The sequence below is a fragment of the Lutra lutra genome, chromosome 12 (genome assembly GCF_902655055.1).
Source record: "Lutra lutra chromosome 12, mLutLut1.2, whole genome shotgun sequence".
NCBI lineage: Eukaryota > Metazoa > Chordata > Mammalia > Carnivora > Mustelidae > Lutra > Lutra lutra.
The window spans coordinates 38110640-38130715 of record NC_062289.1 but is presented as its reverse complement, the minus strand read 5'-3'; the positions used below and the strand labels follow the sequence as shown (position 1 = coordinate 38130715).

General features: G+C 41.3%; 1 long non-coding RNA gene across 1 annotated transcript; it reads left to right on the top strand.

Moving 5' to 3' along the window:
• Nucleotides 1–1630: 1630 nt before the first annotated feature.
• LOC125082274 (uncharacterized) lies at nt 1631–8649 on the top strand. The gene is made up of 4 exons (XR_007121940.1): nt 1631–2124; nt 2440–2564; nt 5521–5611; nt 6996–8649. It is a non-coding gene; the product is annotated as an uncharacterized LOC125082274 (long non-coding RNA).
• Nucleotides 8650–20076: the final 11427 nt, after the last annotated feature.

Below are 20076 nucleotides of genomic sequence, written 5' to 3'. Positions count from 1 at the left end.
GAAAGGATTTTGAGGGACACTTGGGTGACTCAGTCAGTTAAGCGGCTGCCTTCAGCTCAGGTCATGGTCGCAGGGTCCTGGGATTGAGTCCTGCAAGCAGAGAGCCTGCTTCTCCCCCTGCTTGTGCACTCTCTCTCTCTCTCCCCCTGTCTCCTACAAATAAATAAAATCTAAGAAAGAAAGGAATAAAGAAAGAAGAAAGAAAGAGAGAGAGGAAGAAGAAAAGAAAGAAAGAAAAAAAGAAAGAAAGAAAGAAAGAAAGAAAGAAAGAAAGAAAGAAAGAAAGGATTTTGAGTAGGTTCCCTAGGCCAGAACTCCAATAGCACTTAGCCTGAGATGATCCATTATAGTGAACATTTTTAACATGGATGAAAGGAGATGACATCATTTGGGTCATCTTTGAATGTAAGGTTTGAGGGATAAGACATCCTAGATTAATTCAAGACAGAATTAAGTGAAGGGCTCCACTGAAGTCAAGTGAAAATCAGGTTTGTTTGTTTGTTTTCTAAAGATTTTATTTATTTACTTGTCAGAGTGAGAACACAAGCAGGGGAAGGAGCAGACAGAGGGAGAAGCAGGCTCCCTGCTGAGCAAGGAGCCTGATGCAGGACTCAATTCCAGGACCCTGGGATCATGACCTGAGCTGAAGACAGATGCTTAACTGACGAAACCATCCAGGTGTCCCTGAAAATCAGGTTTTAACAACCAAAATAAGGGGCCTGAATGGGGGGGTACAGGGTGCTCCTTGTTGCGCCCACAGGAAGAAGCAATGACAATCCCCAGCATTTGTTCTTTTTCTGGTCAGAACTTGGGTGAGTTGCAGAATTAGAATGTACCTTGAGGATTTTTCAAAGGATGACATGTTTTTATCATTTTATTGTATTTTAACTCTTGAATCATTAAGTTTTGGCTACGGGTCAATATTCCGTGAAGTCAGCTGTTACACTGAAAAAGAAGATGGCTTTCCTAATCAGAGGATCTGGTTGGCAGGCCAGCTTCTTGGGCCCCGGGCTAATCCCTTAACTTCTCCTCAACATGGAGAGTGCAGGTGCCTATTTTCGTTCTTTACAGATTTATTGTGATGATCAAATAAAGTAATATGATAAACTATAAATATAGCTATATAGTCATTCAAAGTAATATGAATGAAAAAAACTGTGAAAAACTGTGATTCACCATTGGCATGTAAGGTTGATCTGAGTTCATTTTTACATTCAGAGAATTTTCTGTCATCCGTTCCCTTCCCCTGTTCTACGAAGTCAGCGACATTGGCTCACTTTAATGAACGAGGCTGTTCTTAAATGGATCACCATAGGAAAAATGAGTCTGTTCTGCAAACACCGATTAACAGAGAAGTGACCATTGCCTCTTGGCAAATTACCCACACCCCTCCATCACCCTGCCTGCCAGCTTCCATTCTGCCCAGCAGTTACATAACCCTAATTCCACCAAGTTCCTCTGATGTTCAAGATTAGGTTAACTTGGTTTCCCGTAAGCCAGAGGCCCAATGTCACTGTTAACCAGGACGCTGGAACAAACTACACAATGATTACAGTCCCCTCCTCCTGCCAATTGACAAGAACTACCCAACTAGAACCACTAAAGAGAGAAAGAGAGAGAGAGAGTGTGTGTGCACAGGAAAATCTGACCTAATGGCAAAGGAATGCATCCCCCTCCTCCAAGCAAACACAAATGTGTATCTAGTTATCAAAGAACTGTCCAGAAGGGTTAGCAGGCTCTGGTGTGTGGAGCCCACTGACCTGTCACTCACCAGCCCCGAAGGTTCAGATAGGAACTCAAAGGACATAGGAGTGGAAACAATAGTGGGATTTTGGTTTTGTTTTTTTTAAGAGTGAGATACTGGAAGCTGGCTCCCATTCCGTGGCGACGGGCCTTCCTTTAAATGTAACCAGCAGCGAGAGCTGAGAATGACTGCCATACTTGAATGCCAAATAAACACAAAATGACAAGCACAGATTTTTGGCTTTATATTAAAGCTTGGTTTTTCAACAACCCCTTTTGTTGCCTCTAAAGACAATGGTCACAGTGTTTCTGCGCCAGATCCTGGACCTCTGAGCATAGGCTCTCTCGCCGCACCCAACCCCAGTTCCCTCCACAAGCACGGTGAGCGTCCTTTTTGGGTTTGAAAACAAGCCATCTCTCCCCTCCTGGCTGGTTGCTCTGGAAATCCTTGTTTATTCTAACTACAGAGGAGTGGCGTAGAAAACTGGGAATGCGCAGGCCAAGCCCAGGGTAGTCTGATGAGGGAAGCGCTTGGGTTTTCTACTGGTTGGGAAACAGTAGCTTAAATTGGGCGTTCTGCAAGGCTGTCCTCCAAGGGAGCCACTGGGGGAAGCGGAGGATTGACCCATTTCATTAGTTCATCGGAGGGTTCGTTTTTTCTAATTGGTGTTTATCAGTTATTTCTCTGTCTCCTAGGCTGAACAACAATTTATATAAGTGGATGGAACCAGTGGGCTTTCCGCTCTCCTTCCCACCTAATAGTTAAAACAGTCCTCAAATTCTCTTACAGAGCCGAGTAAATATCTCAGATGTTTACACAGGTAAGTACCTAAGTGCGGACGCGTGGGTCACCACAGTGAGAACCCTGTCTGGTCGTGTCTGTCACCTCCCCGCCTTTGTTAAGCTTCCACACCAGGGTTTCACGGCTCTGTTGTAGAAGCATTTAAACACTGGGTACATATTCCTTACTCTTCCTTATCCTCTCACAAGGGGTTTTCTATGTTTTGTTTTTTGCTGGTTTTTAACCCCAAGGAGGAGAATTGGATTCAAAGTTGTGCACTACTATCTTAATTGTTATTTCTATAACATAATTCTCTTTCTAATCATTTGCTTTGATCAGCTTAGTACATCGTTAAGAGAAATGATGTCAGGGATGCCTGGGTGGCTCAGCCGGTTAAGCATATGCCTTTGGCTCAGGTCACAATCTCGGAGTCCCACGATCGAGTCCCGTAATCAAGTCCCGCGTCAGGTTCCAGCTCCACAGGGAGTCTGCTCCTCCTTCTGACCTTCTCCCTTCTCGTGCTCTCTCTCACTCTCTCTCAAATAAATAAATAAAATTTTTTAAAAAGAGGGAGAGAGAAATGAGGTAAGCATAAAGTGGCATTCACTACCAGGTTTCCATGACCTCCAAATCTGTAACAAAAGTAACCTACTGGACTTAATGCCAAATGTCACGCCTTCACATTTTGTCTTTGTGAAAAAGGGACAGTTACGGCCCCCGATGGTGCCTCCTATCTCTGGAACTCTTTGCCTTTCAAGGTCCCCCTGAAACCATTGTCAGGCTTGATCAGCAGGACCATCCTGACGAGGGGTTTTCATCATCTCCATTTTATAGATGAGAAAACGGAGTCTTGGAAAAACAAGGACATTTCCTAACAGCTATGCTATCTATCCAGGTGGCAGGATTGTGATCCAAGCCCCTATCTCCTTGTAACTTATCTAATGACCACTTAAGCGGTGTGGGCTGTAAGAGCAACAGGAAAGAGAAATAATACATTTGTAAACCACCTAGTGGAGCTGGATATATTATATACTGCTTGTTGAGGCTTAGGGAAGAACACATTTCTTCTTCAAGTTCAAACAGCTACCTTGTGTCAGACGGGGGCTCCTTACCCATTCAGAGTATGAGACTCCAATCACTCCAAGAATTATCTGAAGAAGTCATTCTCAGTATAATTTCTATTTATTTATTCATGCATTTATTCACTCACTCCCCCCCCTTTTTTAAAGATTTTATTCATTTATTTGAGCGAGAGATCGAGAGAGAGAACATGAGTAGGGGTTAGGGAAAGGGAGAAGCAGTCTCCCTGCTGAGCAGGGAGCTGGACCAGGACTGGATCCCCAGGACCCTGGGATCATGTTAGGTTGCTCCCGCAGCGATAGTAAGAAAGGCTACGAGGCAAATGGATCCGAGAGATGAACTTTAATGCAAGCACCCTCGGGCGAGGTTCCGTCACTCACAGAAAGAGAGAGAGAGAGAGAGTCAGGGAAGTCGCGCTGGGAGGGAGTTGGCGAGGGCCTTGTATCTGGTCAAGGTAGGGCATGGCCTCGCGTCCATATATAGCAAGGTGTGTGGTGATCGGAGGGTATGTGGCGGGGAGAGTCCGTGATGGGCAGTTCCCAGCTGGGAAGTTCCTGGGTGGAAAGTTTCAATTTCCTGAGAGGTGGAGGCCGCAATGAAGTTGGCGGGAAAGTCCGCCATCTTGGATAGGGTTGGTGGGAAAATCCGCCATTTCGGAGCCCCGGTTTTCCCAGCCGGCCCGTCACATAATCCATGAGCTGTGAGCCGAAGGCAGACACGCTCAACCAACTCAGCCCCCCAGGCGCTCCCACTCACTCACTTTTTTACTTATTTGCTTATTTCTTCACCTACTTATTTATATTGGGAAAACGTTGCTTTCTCTCTTACTTGCACTAACCAGCCTCAGCAAACTTGATAAAATAGTCTAACATGTAAAGTATAAGAAATAAGGGGGGTAGGGAGAGGGTGGCTGGGTTATGGACATTGGAGAGGGTATGTGCTCTGGTGAGGGCTGTGAGGTGTGTAAACCTGGTGATTCACAGACCTGTACCCCTGGGGCTAATAATACATTATATGTTAATAAAAAATTATTTTCAAAAAGTATAAGAAATAATAATTTCAGGCAAACTAAGGAAGGAAAACTAACAAAAATTAATATGATGCTTAGCAACCGCACCGTTCTAAGCAATTTTACAGACATCCATAGCTAGCTTCAGTGAAATATATGTATTTGTCCCTTTTCATATTAACCTACTTCCAACTCAAATTTTACTAGCTCTAAAGAAGCTAAATGCACTCTAAAGAAGGCATCATTTGGGTGTCTGGGTGGCTCAGTTGATTAAGCACCTTCCTCAGGCTCAGGTCATGATCCCTGAGTCACAGGATCAAATCCCACCTCCCTCCAGCCTCTCCGGAGTCCAGCAGCTGGGGGTCCTTGCTCAGTGGGGAACCTGTTTCTCCCTCTGACCCTCCCCTCTATCACCCTTTCTCTGTCTCTCTCTCTCACAGATAAATAAATAAAATCTAAAAAAAAAAAAAAAATAGAGAAGGCATTGTTTATAATTCTACTACCTCATTCAGCATTTGTGGTAGAATCATCATAATTCATTTCACAAATGCAAAGAATCATATGTATCGAAATTTCATTGAAATTTTTAAAAATAGTACACTGCAAACTAAAAGCCAGTTTACCACATCCTTAAATGAAGGATTTCATTATGGAAATCATTTTCTATCAGAAGTTCTGAATATTCCTACATGAAGCATGAAGCCCAACAGGAAACAGAAGCTGATGTTATTAGAAGACATTTATTCTTGGCCAATACATTCTCTACTTTTTTGTGTGCACTCAAACTAAACTCTGGGTCTGGTAGAATTAAATAAAAGCTAAAGTTTCTCCATGAATCCAATGGACTACAGACCAGAAGCTTCATTGAAAGCCAAATTCTTCTTCTGTGTACCCTCTTGTTCCTCAGCCAGGATTTTCTGAACGAAGGGAAACAGCAAGCTCCAAACCACAGCCATAAGGATTCCTCTGGTTTAATCTGTTCAAAGGCCTGGGCCGTGGTAAGTAATCACCTGTAGATAAACTTCACATTGGCTAAAACTCCAGTTTTCAGAACAAGATACCAGGAGAAGATGAAAGAAAAAAAAATCTGAGTGTTTGCTTGACTTGTCCTCATTGGTGATGCAGATTGAATGCATCTTTGGGACTAGAAAACTTTAACCAGTCAACACCATCTTCCTCAGGGATGGTCTCTAATTAACAGGGAAGGGGGACAATACACAACTCAGACAGTCACATCAATAAGGAACTGATGAGACCATTACTTTCTTTTTTATTAGGGTTCTTTTATGGGGTGCCTGGGTGGCTCATTGCTTAAGGATCTGCCTTAGGCTCAGGTCCTGATCTCAGGATCCTAGCATCAAGCCCCACTCAGATCTCCCTGCTCAGTGGGAGTCTGCCCCTCTCTCTGAGACTTTCAAATAAATAAAATCTTTTTTTTTTTAAAGGGTTCTTCTTTTCCTAAACATGTTCTTTCAGACTTTGCCAATTTTTTTTTTTTACTTCTGTTACTGTAAGTGTTGTATTTACTAAAGGAAATATAAACATTCAAGCACTGAATAAAGGATAATCTTGAGGAAAACAGCATTCACTTAGGAGATACTAGGAATATCATTTAAGTATCATTTTGAGGAGAAAAAAAATACCCTAGAAAGTCAACTTGTGTCTCTTCCAAAATTGTTCTCACAGACCTCATCTGTAAATCCAAGCTATTTGTGTTTTTTGTATTGATAATGGCCACTCCAAAAAGTAAAATTAGACCCCTATACAACTAACCTCCCCCCCCCCAACCACCACTAACCTAAATCCTAGTAAAATTGAATTAAACTTGACTGTAAATAGTTTCAAAAACCAAGGGAGGGGCAGGTGGTTGGCTAGGAGACAAACTTTCCAAGCTTCCCTCCTGGACACTTGGATTTGATCCTGTGCCTCCAGCAGTTTCCTATTATCTTTCTTTCTTTTCTTAGAAATTCTCTTCAGAAACCCCTTCAAGTCCCCTCCCTTTCCTCCATCCCCCACTTGCCTGTGAGCCCAACCTATCCATAAGCCTGAGCTTTGAAGTCAGCCTCTGCTTGTGCTCTGGGCTGTCAGGTACCATTGGTTAATGAGCTTTTTTAGGCAAACTATTGGAAGGAACTACTAGAGGTTTTGTTGAGGTTTTTTTTTTTTTTTTCCTTAAGATAAATAAAACAATTTTTATTCCTCATGTAGCCATCTAGAGATAAGAGAATTAAACTGATTAAAAAAACAACAACAACAACAACAACTATGATCTTTTCATTGCATATCTTTCCTGGATACCACCTCCAGCAAAAGAATCTCAAATCTTAATCTCAAAATCTCTAGTGCTACCTCACCTAGGGCTTTGTAATCTCTCTGTTGCAGACCTTCCTCCACCCGCTTCCTGGGGCTTCTTCAACAGCAGCAGACATGCCTTTGATCAGAATTTCAGTTCGGCTACCAGCTGGATGCACATTCCCAACGCCCCAGTGCTTTGCTTTCTGGCTGCCCAGAGTGATCCCACCGCCCAGAGAAGGAAGCAAGGACATCAGAGCAAATCTTGGCCCCTTTTGCAGCAGAGAGAATGCTTTTTGGAATCTCATACTGGAACCCTGAAAGATCTCCCCATGCGGAGATATATCTACACAACACACGCACACACACACACACACACAAAGTAATTTAAGACCAGAAAGGTTTAAAGAGAATTAGGAACTCTAAGAAATTATTTTAAGGAACTATCATTCAAAAAAAATAATAAGCAAGAGCAAATTTTGGTAATTAAGCAGTGGCTTAGATCTGGGTCCTACTCTGTTTATATCGATTTTTCCTTCTGAGTGTACCCGGGGCACAGGGATGCAGACAGACCAGGCTGGGCAGGCTCCCCACTGACAGAATCCAAAGGCAGAGAGACGAGTGTGGTGAGACAAGAAAGGAACTTTTTTCAGGGGAGCTGACAGGAAAACAGCGGCTAGTGTCTCAAAGACTTAACTAGAAGGGTCCAAAAATGCTTCCAGATCTATATAAGGAAGGGGGGTGGGGGGGGGGCAAAGGTGGGTGGGTCCTCACAGGTGGGCAGTGAAGGTCAGATCCGTCAAGGCCTTAGACTCCAGCATGGGCGGGGTCTTGCTGGCTCAGGGCAGCCCTTACCGCTGAGGGGGCAGTCTCCGTGCCCACCAGGCAATGCTTTGCTCTTAGGGTCTTCCTCCTGAGCCAAGAGACAAGTTGGAAAGAAGAACCCAACTAGAAAGCTTGGGGTCAAAATGGAGGCAACCCTCTTTCATGAGCACTTGACTCCATACAATTAACTTCAGAGCCCATCTTTGATCTCCTCTTCATTCTGACTCTTTTCAGGTTTTGGGACCTCAGCTTGCGTAGACCCTCTCTGATGTGGGAACTTCTGTCCCAACAAACTCCCCATACTCCATGCTTCCATTTCTAACCTCAGAGATACATCCCCACTCACCCAAGTCCCAAGAGGCTCTGCCTCATTCTCCCCCATCCTCGGGGAGGGGGAGTGGCTTACAGACTGCCCATCGCCCATGACCCCTCTCCATGCAAAGGGGAAACTGCCTCATACAACGAAGGGAAGAGGCAGCATTGCACTTAAAAGAAGCTATAACCGCAGAGGAATGAGGCATGGAGGAGAAACTACTAGCATGTGTCTCTATAGGACTGGACAGGACATTTCTCGAGTTGCCCCAGGACACCACATTTACTCTTCTGCCGCACTCTGTGCACCAACCCACTCCCTGTCCTGTTAGGATGTCCCCCAAGTCACCAAATCTACCACGGAAAACCCATGACAAGTTAGTTCGAGTTGAAAGGAAAATCTCCAATTTCTTTTCCTGGTACCCGGTTCAAGACAGCAACGGTTCTCTGCTGGGTGCAAGAGAGAGCAGGAAACCGCTGTTCCGGACCGAGACTAGTGAACAGGGAAACTGTTTTTTAAAATGATGAGCCACTCGTGGAAGTTTTGGTATCATTTCCTCCAAGGACTGGTAATTAGTTCAGAAGAAAACATCAGAAATAGTACTAACCCCAAACCTGGTAATGAGAAATTCTTGATCATTATCCACGAATGGGGATCATCAGCCCTTGGATAATGAAATCGAATACTTTTGTTAGAACGGGGGTTCCCCCCACCCTTTTTTATAGAAAACACTAATTATACTTTAGTCTAGAATGATTCTCTCCTTACCGTGCTGTTCTCTTCTTAGAGCAAAACACATGAGTGTGTTGTTATGGGAGGAGAACTTTGACCTGGGAAGGGTATTTAGGCATTCTCCCAGACAAGCTGTTGACTTCCACAAAAAATTGGCAAAGGACAGAGCCATCTGGGATAAAGTGTTATGCACATTGTTGGTGGCTTACTCTTAGGAGTGCATTTCAGTTTCAGACCACAAAAACCATGACATTATGCAGCTAATAGAGGCTATTTTGTATTCATCACAGATGGAGAAGGATCCCAGGATGGGTCCATTCGTTTCATCTATTTCAAAAATCTGAAACATTATTTTTCAGATGAGCATTTGGTGCAACTATCCACTTCCCCAGTTTTAGAGTTTCCTATACAGAGCATCCTCTGTCCCTACATCCCGTGGTACACTGGGCAGTGGAGACCGTCAGCAGACTTAACAAGGGGTTATGTAGGTTCTGGTGATGACATCACCACAACTTACTATGGGAGGTTCTACAAGACACTTAATATTCCCAGATCCATTAGTTAAGATAAGATTAGCTGTAGAACAAACACCAAAATTTCATTGGTAATAAAATACTGCTACTTGCTCATGACAGTTCGGTATCGGCATTCCTAGGGAGCAGGCAGCCTTCCTTCCCATGGTGATCCAGAGATCGCATCTCTTTGAGCTTTCAAATTCCTCCATCCAGGAGGGCATCAAAGTCCTCTGCTTCTTGCTCTTGGAAAGGGAAAGAGAATATGGGAAAATCCCACCCACTCTGTAAGAGTCTGGCGGGAAAGGGACGCATCCTCACTTCTGCTCTAATCCAATGTCGAGAATAAGACATATGGCCGTGGAGCCGGCAAGGACAGGAACCAGAGACTGAGAAACACGGTCCAGCCTGGGACAGCAGGAATTTGGGATGCACAGCTATAAAAGTTTGCCACACTAAACCTCTACTTCTTCATCTGTGAAGTGGTAATAACAGTTTCTGCCCTGCCACCCCACACAGAGACATTGCAGGAAAAGCAGTAATAAATGTTACCATGTTTTGAAAGTGGTTCCAGAGAATCACAGCCCCACAAGAGAGTATTGTCCCTTCTAGCTATAAACTTGTTTGTGCCTTTCAGCATTGCAAGATTCGAGTCCACGTTCAACTGCTAGAGTTAGTTGTCAAAGCACACGCTTTTGTCCCCATATGCATTGCCCTTCCCTTCTGGGAGCTTTTGACCAAGTCCATCCCCGACTCCATGAGACCACATACTTTCTTGACGTCAGCATCCTGGCGTTCTCCTGGTCTCCCCACTTCCTCACCGCCCCTTCTCAGTCCACTCTCAACCTTCTCGCAGATGTTTCTCAGGACCCTCCCTGGATCCTATCTCTCACCACATTCATTCCCCAGACAGTCGTGTCCTTGCTGGTGGCGGCATGCCGAGGACCCTAAAAGTGTACCTTGACACCAAGCTGCTCTTCTGGGCTTCACACTCCCATGGACCACAGGGCCCTTGATACCTCCGTCTGAGTGCTTCTTGGGCAGCTCAGACTTCACATGGCCAAGACAGAGCTCCTAACTTTCCCTCCCTAAACCATTCCTCTGCAAATCTTCCCACATATAATCCTCCATCTTCACAAATGACATCCAGTACTCAAATTCAAAAAATCGTGTTTTACTCCTTCCTTTCTCTCACTTCCTGTTGGTAAATCCTACTGGCTTTACCACACCCTCCCCCAAAATGAAATGCCTTCTGTCTGTCCTCTTCTATCTAGCTGCTGTCTCCCTAATACTAGCTACTGTCTTATCCCACCCAGAAGTTTCTGAAGTAATTACTGAAGTTTAAGTCTTACACCTTAACCCATTCTCCCCAGAGCAGCAAGAGTCGTCTTTTTAAAACATACAGACTCTGGAGAGCAGAGGCATGAGGTGGAGAGCAAGACTGGGGTGGCCTTTGTCATTTGAGGCTTTGACTCTGGCCATGCCCGATATGTAATCGCTCCCTGGACTTCCTGCTCACGCAGCCAAACTTCCCTTCTGCTTTTGCTGGTTTGAGTTCATGTTAGATAACGCTCTTCCCCAGGATGTCCTCCCCTCCCCTCTTTTCCCAAGACAAGTTCCTTTCCCCACTATGTCTCAGTTTAAATGTCAACTGCTCTGAGACACCTTTCCTGAACATTCTGCTTAAAATGATCTCTTCTTTGGAAAAGGCGCCTGGGTGGCTCAGTGGATTAAGCCTCTACCTTCAGCTCAGGTCATTATCTCAGGGTCCTGGGATGGAGCCCCGCATCCAGCTCTCTGCTCAGTGGGGAGCCTGCCTACCCCTCCCTCTCTGCCTGCCTCTCTACCTACTTGTGATCTCTCTCTCTCTCTGCCAAATACATAAATAAAATCTTTAAAAAAAAAAAAAAGATCTCCTCTTCAAGTCTGCTTTTCCATGTCTTAGCCCCTTATTGGGTTCTTTTTGTGGGGTTTGGCTTGGGTTGTTTTTTTTTTTTTTTCTTTATTGCCTCCTCATGCATAACATAACTTGTACCATTTCATTTATTTTTGGGTTTCTTTTAAAATCATTTCTCCCATTTTTAAAGACAGGGGATAAGCGGTCTCAGGCTCCATTGCCGCCGGCTGGCATTGGCAGAGTGTTGCCTGATCACATAACAGCCACCCACTATTTATTAAATAAATGAATACATGCACTGTGTCTTTGAGCACTGGAGAATCTATATTGCTTCAGAGAGGGGAAAAAATATGAGTCAGCACATGATTTTTAGGCCTAGAAATGACTTTACTAGACTAAAAAGCCCTTCAGGAAAGTTTTACTGCATTTTCATTTCCTGCTCACCCCAAATACCTTGCATAATGCCTTCCTTATAACATGTGTACAATAACGTCAATTTTTGCTCCCAATTAAAATGCCAATTAAGTCAGCAAAGGAGCCAGGCAGTACTGAATTGCCAACAATATACCCAAAGCTACCATTCCTCCTCTCAGAATTTACCGTGAGAATCCAGCTGGGCCAGGTTGGCATCAGGGGAAGAAAATTCCCCAGGCAAGTGGGTCAGAGAGCTGTAAATATTTATTGAATGAATCATACGTTGCTGTAGCAAGTCAATTCCAGAAAGGGAGAGACAGAGAGAGACAGAGACACAGGAAAATCTGAAACCCTCCATCAGTGAGCCTGTCAGCAACCAAACCCAGAGCTGTGAAGTCCATTACGCTTCCCACACGTAAATTTTCAGTAATTCGTGACAGCATTACGTAGCCCTCTTACCCTCTGATTCTCCCCGCCTCCTCGGGAGACCAGCCACAGAGCTGGGTCACAGCGGGGTTAGGAAAGTCAAGGGCTGGAATGTTCGAGCTATGAGATTTCAGCCAGGACTCAAAAGGTGAGTGCTCAGCTGTCTCTGTCAAGTCCTGTAATGTAATGAGATTTCCTCATCTGTTTCCTCATCTATAAAATAGGAATTAATAAGAAGGCTTACTCTGTGTGCCTCACAAACTGTTTCTACAACATACTAATAAAAGTACTTTGTAAATTGTATAAATATTATCAAAATTCAGTTGCTAAACATAATCTTATTTTTTATTATTCTTTTATTAAGTTTTTATTTTAATTGCAGTATAGTTAACATAGAGTGTAATATTAGTTTCAGGTGTACAAGATCGTGATTTAGCTCTTTCATACAATATCTGATACTCATCACAACAAGTGATGAGTAATCCCCATCACCTATTTCACCCATGCCCACCCCCCCACCTTCCCTCTGGTAACCAGCAGTTCTCTATTGTTAAGAGTCTGTTTCTTGGTTTGTGTGACTCTCCTTTTCCCTTGGCTCATTTGTTTTGTTTCTTAAATTCCACATACGAGCGAAATCATATGGTATTTGTCTTTCTCTGATTGACTTAGTTATTGTAGCATTATACTCTCTAACTCCAGCCATGTAATTGCAAATTATCAAGATCTCATTTTTTATGGCTAAATAATATTCCATTATATGTAACACATTCCATTATATATATAACATATTCCATTATGTATAATATTGTATGTATAACACACCTTTTTTTATTTTTAATTTTTTATTATTATGTTCAATTAGCCAACATATAGTACAACTTTAGTATTCGATGTAGTGTTCAAGGATTCATTAGTTGAGTATATCACCCAGTGCTTATCACAAAAACACATCTTTACCCATTCATCTATCGATGGACTGGGCTGCTTCTATATCTTGATTATTATAGATAATGCTGCAATAAACATAAGGGTGCATGTATCCATTTGAATTAACGTTTTTGTATTTGGGGGGTAGATACCCAGTAGTGTGATTACTAGATCGTAGGATAGTTCTAATTTTAACTTTTTGAGGACGCTCCATATTGTTTTCCGCAGTGGCTGCGCCAGTTTGCATTCCCACCAACGGTGGACAAAGGTCCCTTTTTCTCAACATCTTCACCAACACTTGTTGTTTCTTGTCTTTTTGATTTTGGCTATTCTGACAGGTGTGAGGAGGTACCTTTTTGTAGTTTTTGATTTGCATTTCTCTGATGATGAGTGACACTGAGTGTCTTTTCATGCGTCTGTTGGCCATCTGTGTGTCTTCTTTGGAGAAATGTGTTTACGTCTTCAGCCCATTTTTAATTAGATTATTTGTTATTTTCAGTGTTACTGGCACAAATCTGTACTCTGGTAGTTCCAGAGTTCTTTACTCACTTACATTCACCACAAAGATGAAATTCATATAATTATATAGTTCTTTGTAGATACCTGAGAGCTAGTGAAAAAAAAAATATGATCCAACCACTTGTGCTGAAAGCACTTTTGGGAAAGAGTTCCAGATACTCACTAAACCTAAACAAAAGCCAGACTCTGGCTTTCCTTCTTTTCTTCTTTTTGTCTAATGTTTGCCACATTAGACAAAACATGTGGTCCCTTTGAAAATGTTATCACGCGGAGACTCATGAAAAAATCGATAGATGAGATATCTGGACAACGTAGTCCTTTGAATAGCAGGGAGAGTAGGTAGTTTACATAAAGTCCTCATTCCCCAACAGTAGGTCACAACCCAAATTGGAGTTGGGGTAGCAAAGTGTTCTGGGGAAAAGATATGCCCTCCAGCCTCCTGACCAATCATAGTAGACCAAGGAGAAAAACAGTGTCTGATGGAAAAGTGCTCAGAGGAATGAGCCCTGTACTAGCCCCACTTGTCCCCTTAGCCTCAGAAACAGTGAAAAGAGTAGAGGACCACATCCCCATTCAGGAGAAACCTGTGTGCTGTATGGATTAAATACAGGGCTTTGGTACCACCTAATAACCGTGCAACATTGTGACTCCAGGCAATTGACTTAACCTCTCTGTGCCTTAGTTTCTTCATCTGTAAAATGGAAATAATGGAATACCTCTCAAAAGGATGATGCAAGGAATTAATAAGGTAAAATGGTATGGAGTTAGCAACGTACCTGGCACACAGCAAGGGCTCAAAAAGGCCCGTTACTCTTAATATTACCGAATGGAGCAATAAAAACGTGATTTTTATTTCCTTCTTAGACTTTAGGGTCACAAAGGCTTAATGCTGCACAAGTTGACATTACAGTAAGAAACGCTGGGAAGAGATTGCTTGGTGACTCAGTCGGTTAAGCATCTGCCTTCAGCTTAGGTTACAGGTAACAATCCCAGGGTCCTGGGATGGGCTCCTTGTTTCGAAGGGAGCCTGCTTCTCCCTCTGCCTGCCGCTCCTCCTGCTTGTGCGCTCTTTCCCTCTCTCTCTGACATATGAATAGATCAATAAAATCTTTTAAAAAAGAAAAAAAGAAAAAAGAAAAGATGAGAAGTTATTTCCTAAGATAACCCTTTTGCTTGAAAGGACCCATCAATGACCCTGAATTTAACCTGTTCCAATAAAAATCATGTCAAATTTCAATGGATTCAGTTATCTGAAGGCTCTAATTTACAAAGGGAACATTCAGTTGCATTATTCATTTCTCTCTGATTAAATCGTCAATAATCCTAATGTAAACTATTAATCCATAGAGAAGCACCAAGGAGCACTTTTCTTTTGCTATTAGGTTTTAAGATTCTACAGCATTACCTTTAAGTTACATAAAGAGGTCTAATGTCTCCTGATCGTGAAAAAAATTAGCTCCTTGGGCCCTTGATAGGATCCCTAGGCCATTTCTGCCCTGTCCCCAGTGGTCTGAAATGGCATTTTCTAGGCATTTTCCTTGAAAATAAATCCTTTTAATGCACTTTACCCCTTGGGTGACATCTGAGTATCCAGGCCAAAGGGCATCTGATTAAAACGTGGTTTGAAGATGAAGCCCAGAAATTTTAAATACATTTTCAGAGTTATTCTCAAGCTGTAAACATCTTTTGTTTTTACCATAAATTTTTCCAGATTCTTATTTAGCAGTTCTCTCTTGAGCATAAGAAACAAAAAAATCTCAAATAATTTTAATCATGTATCTAACTCATTTGTTCATTTATTTATTCAACCATTCATTGTACATTTATTGATGTTACAGACAACGTATAAGCTTCACAAGAAACAGCCCTTGTAATGTATGTGATGATCCAGACACAACAAATAATTACAGTATAGTGTAATGAGTTCTTTCTTTCTCTTTTTCTTTCTTCCTTTTATTTATTTGAGAGAAAGAGTGTGTGTGAGTGTACTAGAGTATGAGCAGGGGGAGGAGCAGAGGCAGAGGAGAAGCAGGCTCCTTGTTGAAGGAGCGGAGCCCAGTGGTTTGGGGGGTGTCTCTATCCCACATCGAGATAGTGACCTGAGTCCAAAGCAAAAGTCCGACCCTTAACCGGCTAAGCTACCCAGGGGCCCCTTGTAAGTTCTTTAATAAAAATATGTGCCAAGTGGTAAGGAAGCTCAGAAGGAGTGATGATTTTTTCTGGAGGCGTTGGGAAGGGGTTTTATGAAGTAGTGAGATAAGGTGGGTATTTACAATGAGTAGAAGTCAGATTGTAGAAACAAAGGAGGAAATCACTAATTATAAATGAAATAATGTTAACATGAGTTAACATTTAGACCACCGACTAGTACATGGTAAATGCCATAGAGATGTTAGCTGATTTCAAGTATTACCATCCCACCACCATCATCTAGACAATAGGAGTCATTGGAGGGCTTACCCATGTTAGCTGGGTGACTGCCTCTCTTGATGTCATATTGCCCCAACAGGTTCATCTGCAGTTTCAAAGGTCATATTTAATAAACACGACCTACTGCCATCTAGCAGTCTTTCTCTGTCCAGCTAAAATATTGGGCCAAAAGTATACACTTCATAATATGGGAAAAGTTTATTTAGAAGAGATCAAGATGGGAAAACCCATGTTTAAGGTAAAAGAGAAAGAACTGAAGAATGGAGGGGAACAAAGTCAATGTGCTTAGGAGTTTCATCCCGGGGTATCTGATGGCAGTTGCAATGGAATGTCAAATGTTGGCTGTTTATTAGCATAGAATTAGCTGTGTGGCAAAACCAGTAACAATGAGCTCTCCGTGGGTTAGCACAGAGCAAGTCTGCCATGAGTCTAGAGGCTCATAGAAAAACAATCTTTCTCCTAGGTCTAACAAAGATGAAAATGCCATGAGTCTAGAGGCTCTGCAGAACAGCTCCCCTCAAAGCAGCAGTCTGGGGACTCAGTCTAATACAACTATGCCAGCCAGAACACATGGCTTCTGGGTCACCAGAAAGGGGAGGGAGAGACCTGGAGAGTCACACCCCTGTTAATAAATGCTTTGACCTCACAGTGCCCCTCATCAATTCTACTTCAACTCACAGCTCATTGACCATAACTAGTCTTATGACCTTATTTAACTAGTAAGAGGTATTAGGGAATTCATGGGAATACATGGGTACTCAGCTATTTTATAATTTTTTATTTCTTTTTATTTTTAAACTTTTTTGCAGAAGTGGAGATTGGGGAAAATGTTGTTTTTTCCCTTATAAATGGTTTCTATTAGAGTCACTTTTCTCAGTAAGTTGAAAAGTCATTGATTTTTTTTTTTTAAGAAATCATGCACCCTAAAACTTAGTACTAAGGTGTGGAATAAATAAATTTTAATAAATTTTATCAATATATAATATAAAGAATATATAAATAAATTATATATATATATATAAATATTAAATTTATATAAATTTTATTTATTTATTACTTATTTATTATTTATAAATGTTACATAAATAAATTTTAATAGATTAAAAAAGTTGGTACTACATGTCTCTACACTGTCCATTAAATTACCCAACAACATCACTTACCATTTTATCTACACAAGTGTTTCCTTTTGTCTTTGCTTCTGTCTCATCAAAAGTCTAATTTTTGCCCTAAGAGATGTTTCATAAGGAAAAAAGAAATAGAGCTGACATTACTTCTTCTATATATTATTACCTTGATTTATTGCTCTCTGCTTCTGTAAAATTTGAATCCGCCTTAAAGGAAAATACTCAACTCAGCTGTTCTTAAGACAGAAATAATACTCTTCCACTTTAAGTAATTTTCTTTGTCAAAATATTCTTCAAATGTTTTTTGTTGTTTGACTATTTCTCTGCTAAAGAAATACTTGAGAAATGCCCTTCTCTATGTCTTCACCTTCTCCATTTTGTTGATCTTGGGATTCATGTCATTGCATTTGAACATGCCTTTACAAACTTTACCCAGTATCTTAGCTGACAAAGAAAAACAATCCTCCGAGGTCTAACAAAGATGAAAAGCCTGCCCACGTATGATTCTTAGCATATAATATTTATTCAAATATGCCCAAGTTCTAATTCTCCAGACTCTTCAGTAATGATACCCAATCAGAGATTCTAAAAACTCCTAATTGATGTAAATGAAGTACATTCCATTATTCTTATCCATAATTCATCAAATTATATGCCCAGATGGGTCACTGTCACCTCCATAAAAATGACAAGTGATTTAAAGTCCTAATGGAAATAGATGTATTGGTTTCAAAATTCCATCAAAGCATTTCTCTTAGAAACAGAATCAATAGTGCTTTCAGTGAACAGCTCACTCCAATAAAATGGGTATGTTGCAATTAATTCAGGCCTTGAATTCCACGTCCCAACAGTAACAACAAAGTCTGGAGAACTCATGATGGCTGGATGTTCTCCCCAGCCAGAGTCTTCCAGGCCAGCAGGCATCAGACATGCCAGCATAACAGACCGCTGTGCAGTGATCAAGCATGAGGCATGTTATGTTATATTCACTGCAAAAGATATAGTGTCAAAATTTTAAAATTATTTTCTTTTCTTAGGAATGGTAAGAGTAAACTCAAGCATGTCCTATGTCTTTCTTATTCCTTTCCTTTGGATCTGTGAGAACTAACTGTGTCTGTCCTGCCTAGCAAGCCAGTGTGCCAGGATGTCGGTAGGTATTAATAGTTGATGCGATTAGTCATGTGAAAAAATACTGAGAATCTCTCCCGTATCTGGGCATTTCCAGGGGAATCTAGCGCACAGGGGAATATCAGGGGCATCACAACAGAGAAAAGGTTTGGAATCATCAACTGCAGGTAAGCCTTGGCGAATATTCCTAAAATAACTTTCCGGCTACATTTGGTCTAAAGCAAATAGAGTTTTTTTCTCGGCTGTAATTCTGTGGTATGAACCTTCCATATTCGGCCACTTAGTAATTCACGTCTAAAACACCAAGTTAGTAACTTGGTAGTTTTTCTCACTTCTGTACTGAAATCATTTTGGCAAATAATTTCTTTTACTAACAGTACATCCCATTCAGCCCCCTGAAACCAAGCGGTTCAATGTCCTCCACTGACAGCTCAAATATTTGCCTCCACTTTACGTAGCAAACAGAAAAAGAGACAGGATTTCAGTTCAAATAGATCAATGGAATGACTTTAAGCAATATTATTCCAAATGCTCGTTTATGACAGTTACGTCATCAAACTGAAACCCCAGAGGCATTGTAAAAATGTACAGACATAAATAGCACATTGCTCATGAAGCATAACCCTCTTATGCAGAGATTCTAGGAATTCAGAATTCCTCTCAAAACAAACAAACAAACAAACAAACAAAAACTCCCGGTGGTATTCCTTCGACCAATAATAAACTCTGGCATCTAATATTGTGCAAGATCCCTTAGCACCATCCTGTAACCGGAAAATGCAGTTTGACTGTATTTAAAATACTGTTCTCCATTTGCTCACAGCATCACACACCCAGGCCACAGGTCAGAGAAAATGGCTAATTTAATATGAAATACATGACCATGGAACTCATAGGCTTTTCTCTAAAGAGGCCCAGACTGCTTCCAAACAATGAATCTGTGGGGGGGGGTGGGGAACAAAACACAATTTAAACTGTCTTAGAGTGAAAAAGTCTCTAGTTACAAATAGTCTCTAGATGATGTTTAAATAAGAGTTGAAGAATACTAAGAATTCCCAACACATCTGAAACCACTTATATCTCCTATTTCATAAACAAAAGACAGATAAACCAATGTCAAATTTATTTGAGTTGAAATAAAGAATACTCCCAAGAAGAGTATCATCCAGAGTGAATATTTATAGAAAAGTTCTATTCCTTAAAAAATATATGTGTTTATGATGTCAAGTGTTGCCAGAATCCTTAAGTTTAGGGCTATCATATTGAAAGTTTTCTAACAACCTTGCTTGGGAGACGAATATTGGCTTATTAAAAATGCCTAAGGATTTAAAAAAAAAAAAAAAAAACCCACTTTGGAGAAGCTAATAAGAATGTTAAAAATTCACTCCGAATCCTTTCTCTCTGACAAAATATCTTCTTCAGTGATCTTTGTGGGATTTCTAAAATATTTTAATAATAGATAGATGTCTCCTTTTTTCTGCCTAACACATTCATAAATTATAACAACTTACTGTTTTATGACCATTCAAAATTTAAATAGATTCTAATTATAATCAAAAGTGGGGGGGTGTGTAATAATTTAAGCCAATGAATAACAAATGCAACTCCTAGAAATATTGATATTACAATTTTACAATTATGCTAGTTATGACATTAAACTTTATGTAGAGGACAAATACAAAAGCAATCATCCCAACTGCTGGTCTTAAAAAATGCAAGGCAACATAGAGTAGAATAAATATTTGGGTATTGGTTTTGGCAAGCAATTTTATGTAGTTTGTGTCTTGGGGCCTTTGCACCACCTGGAATTCCTCTCCCAGTCAGCTGTTCCTAGCCAGGTTGCCTCAGCCAAGCTCTTTTATTCCTGAAGCATCCAGCATTGGGTGTGAAACTTCCTGAAGGTTCCCAGGCCCTCAGTGCT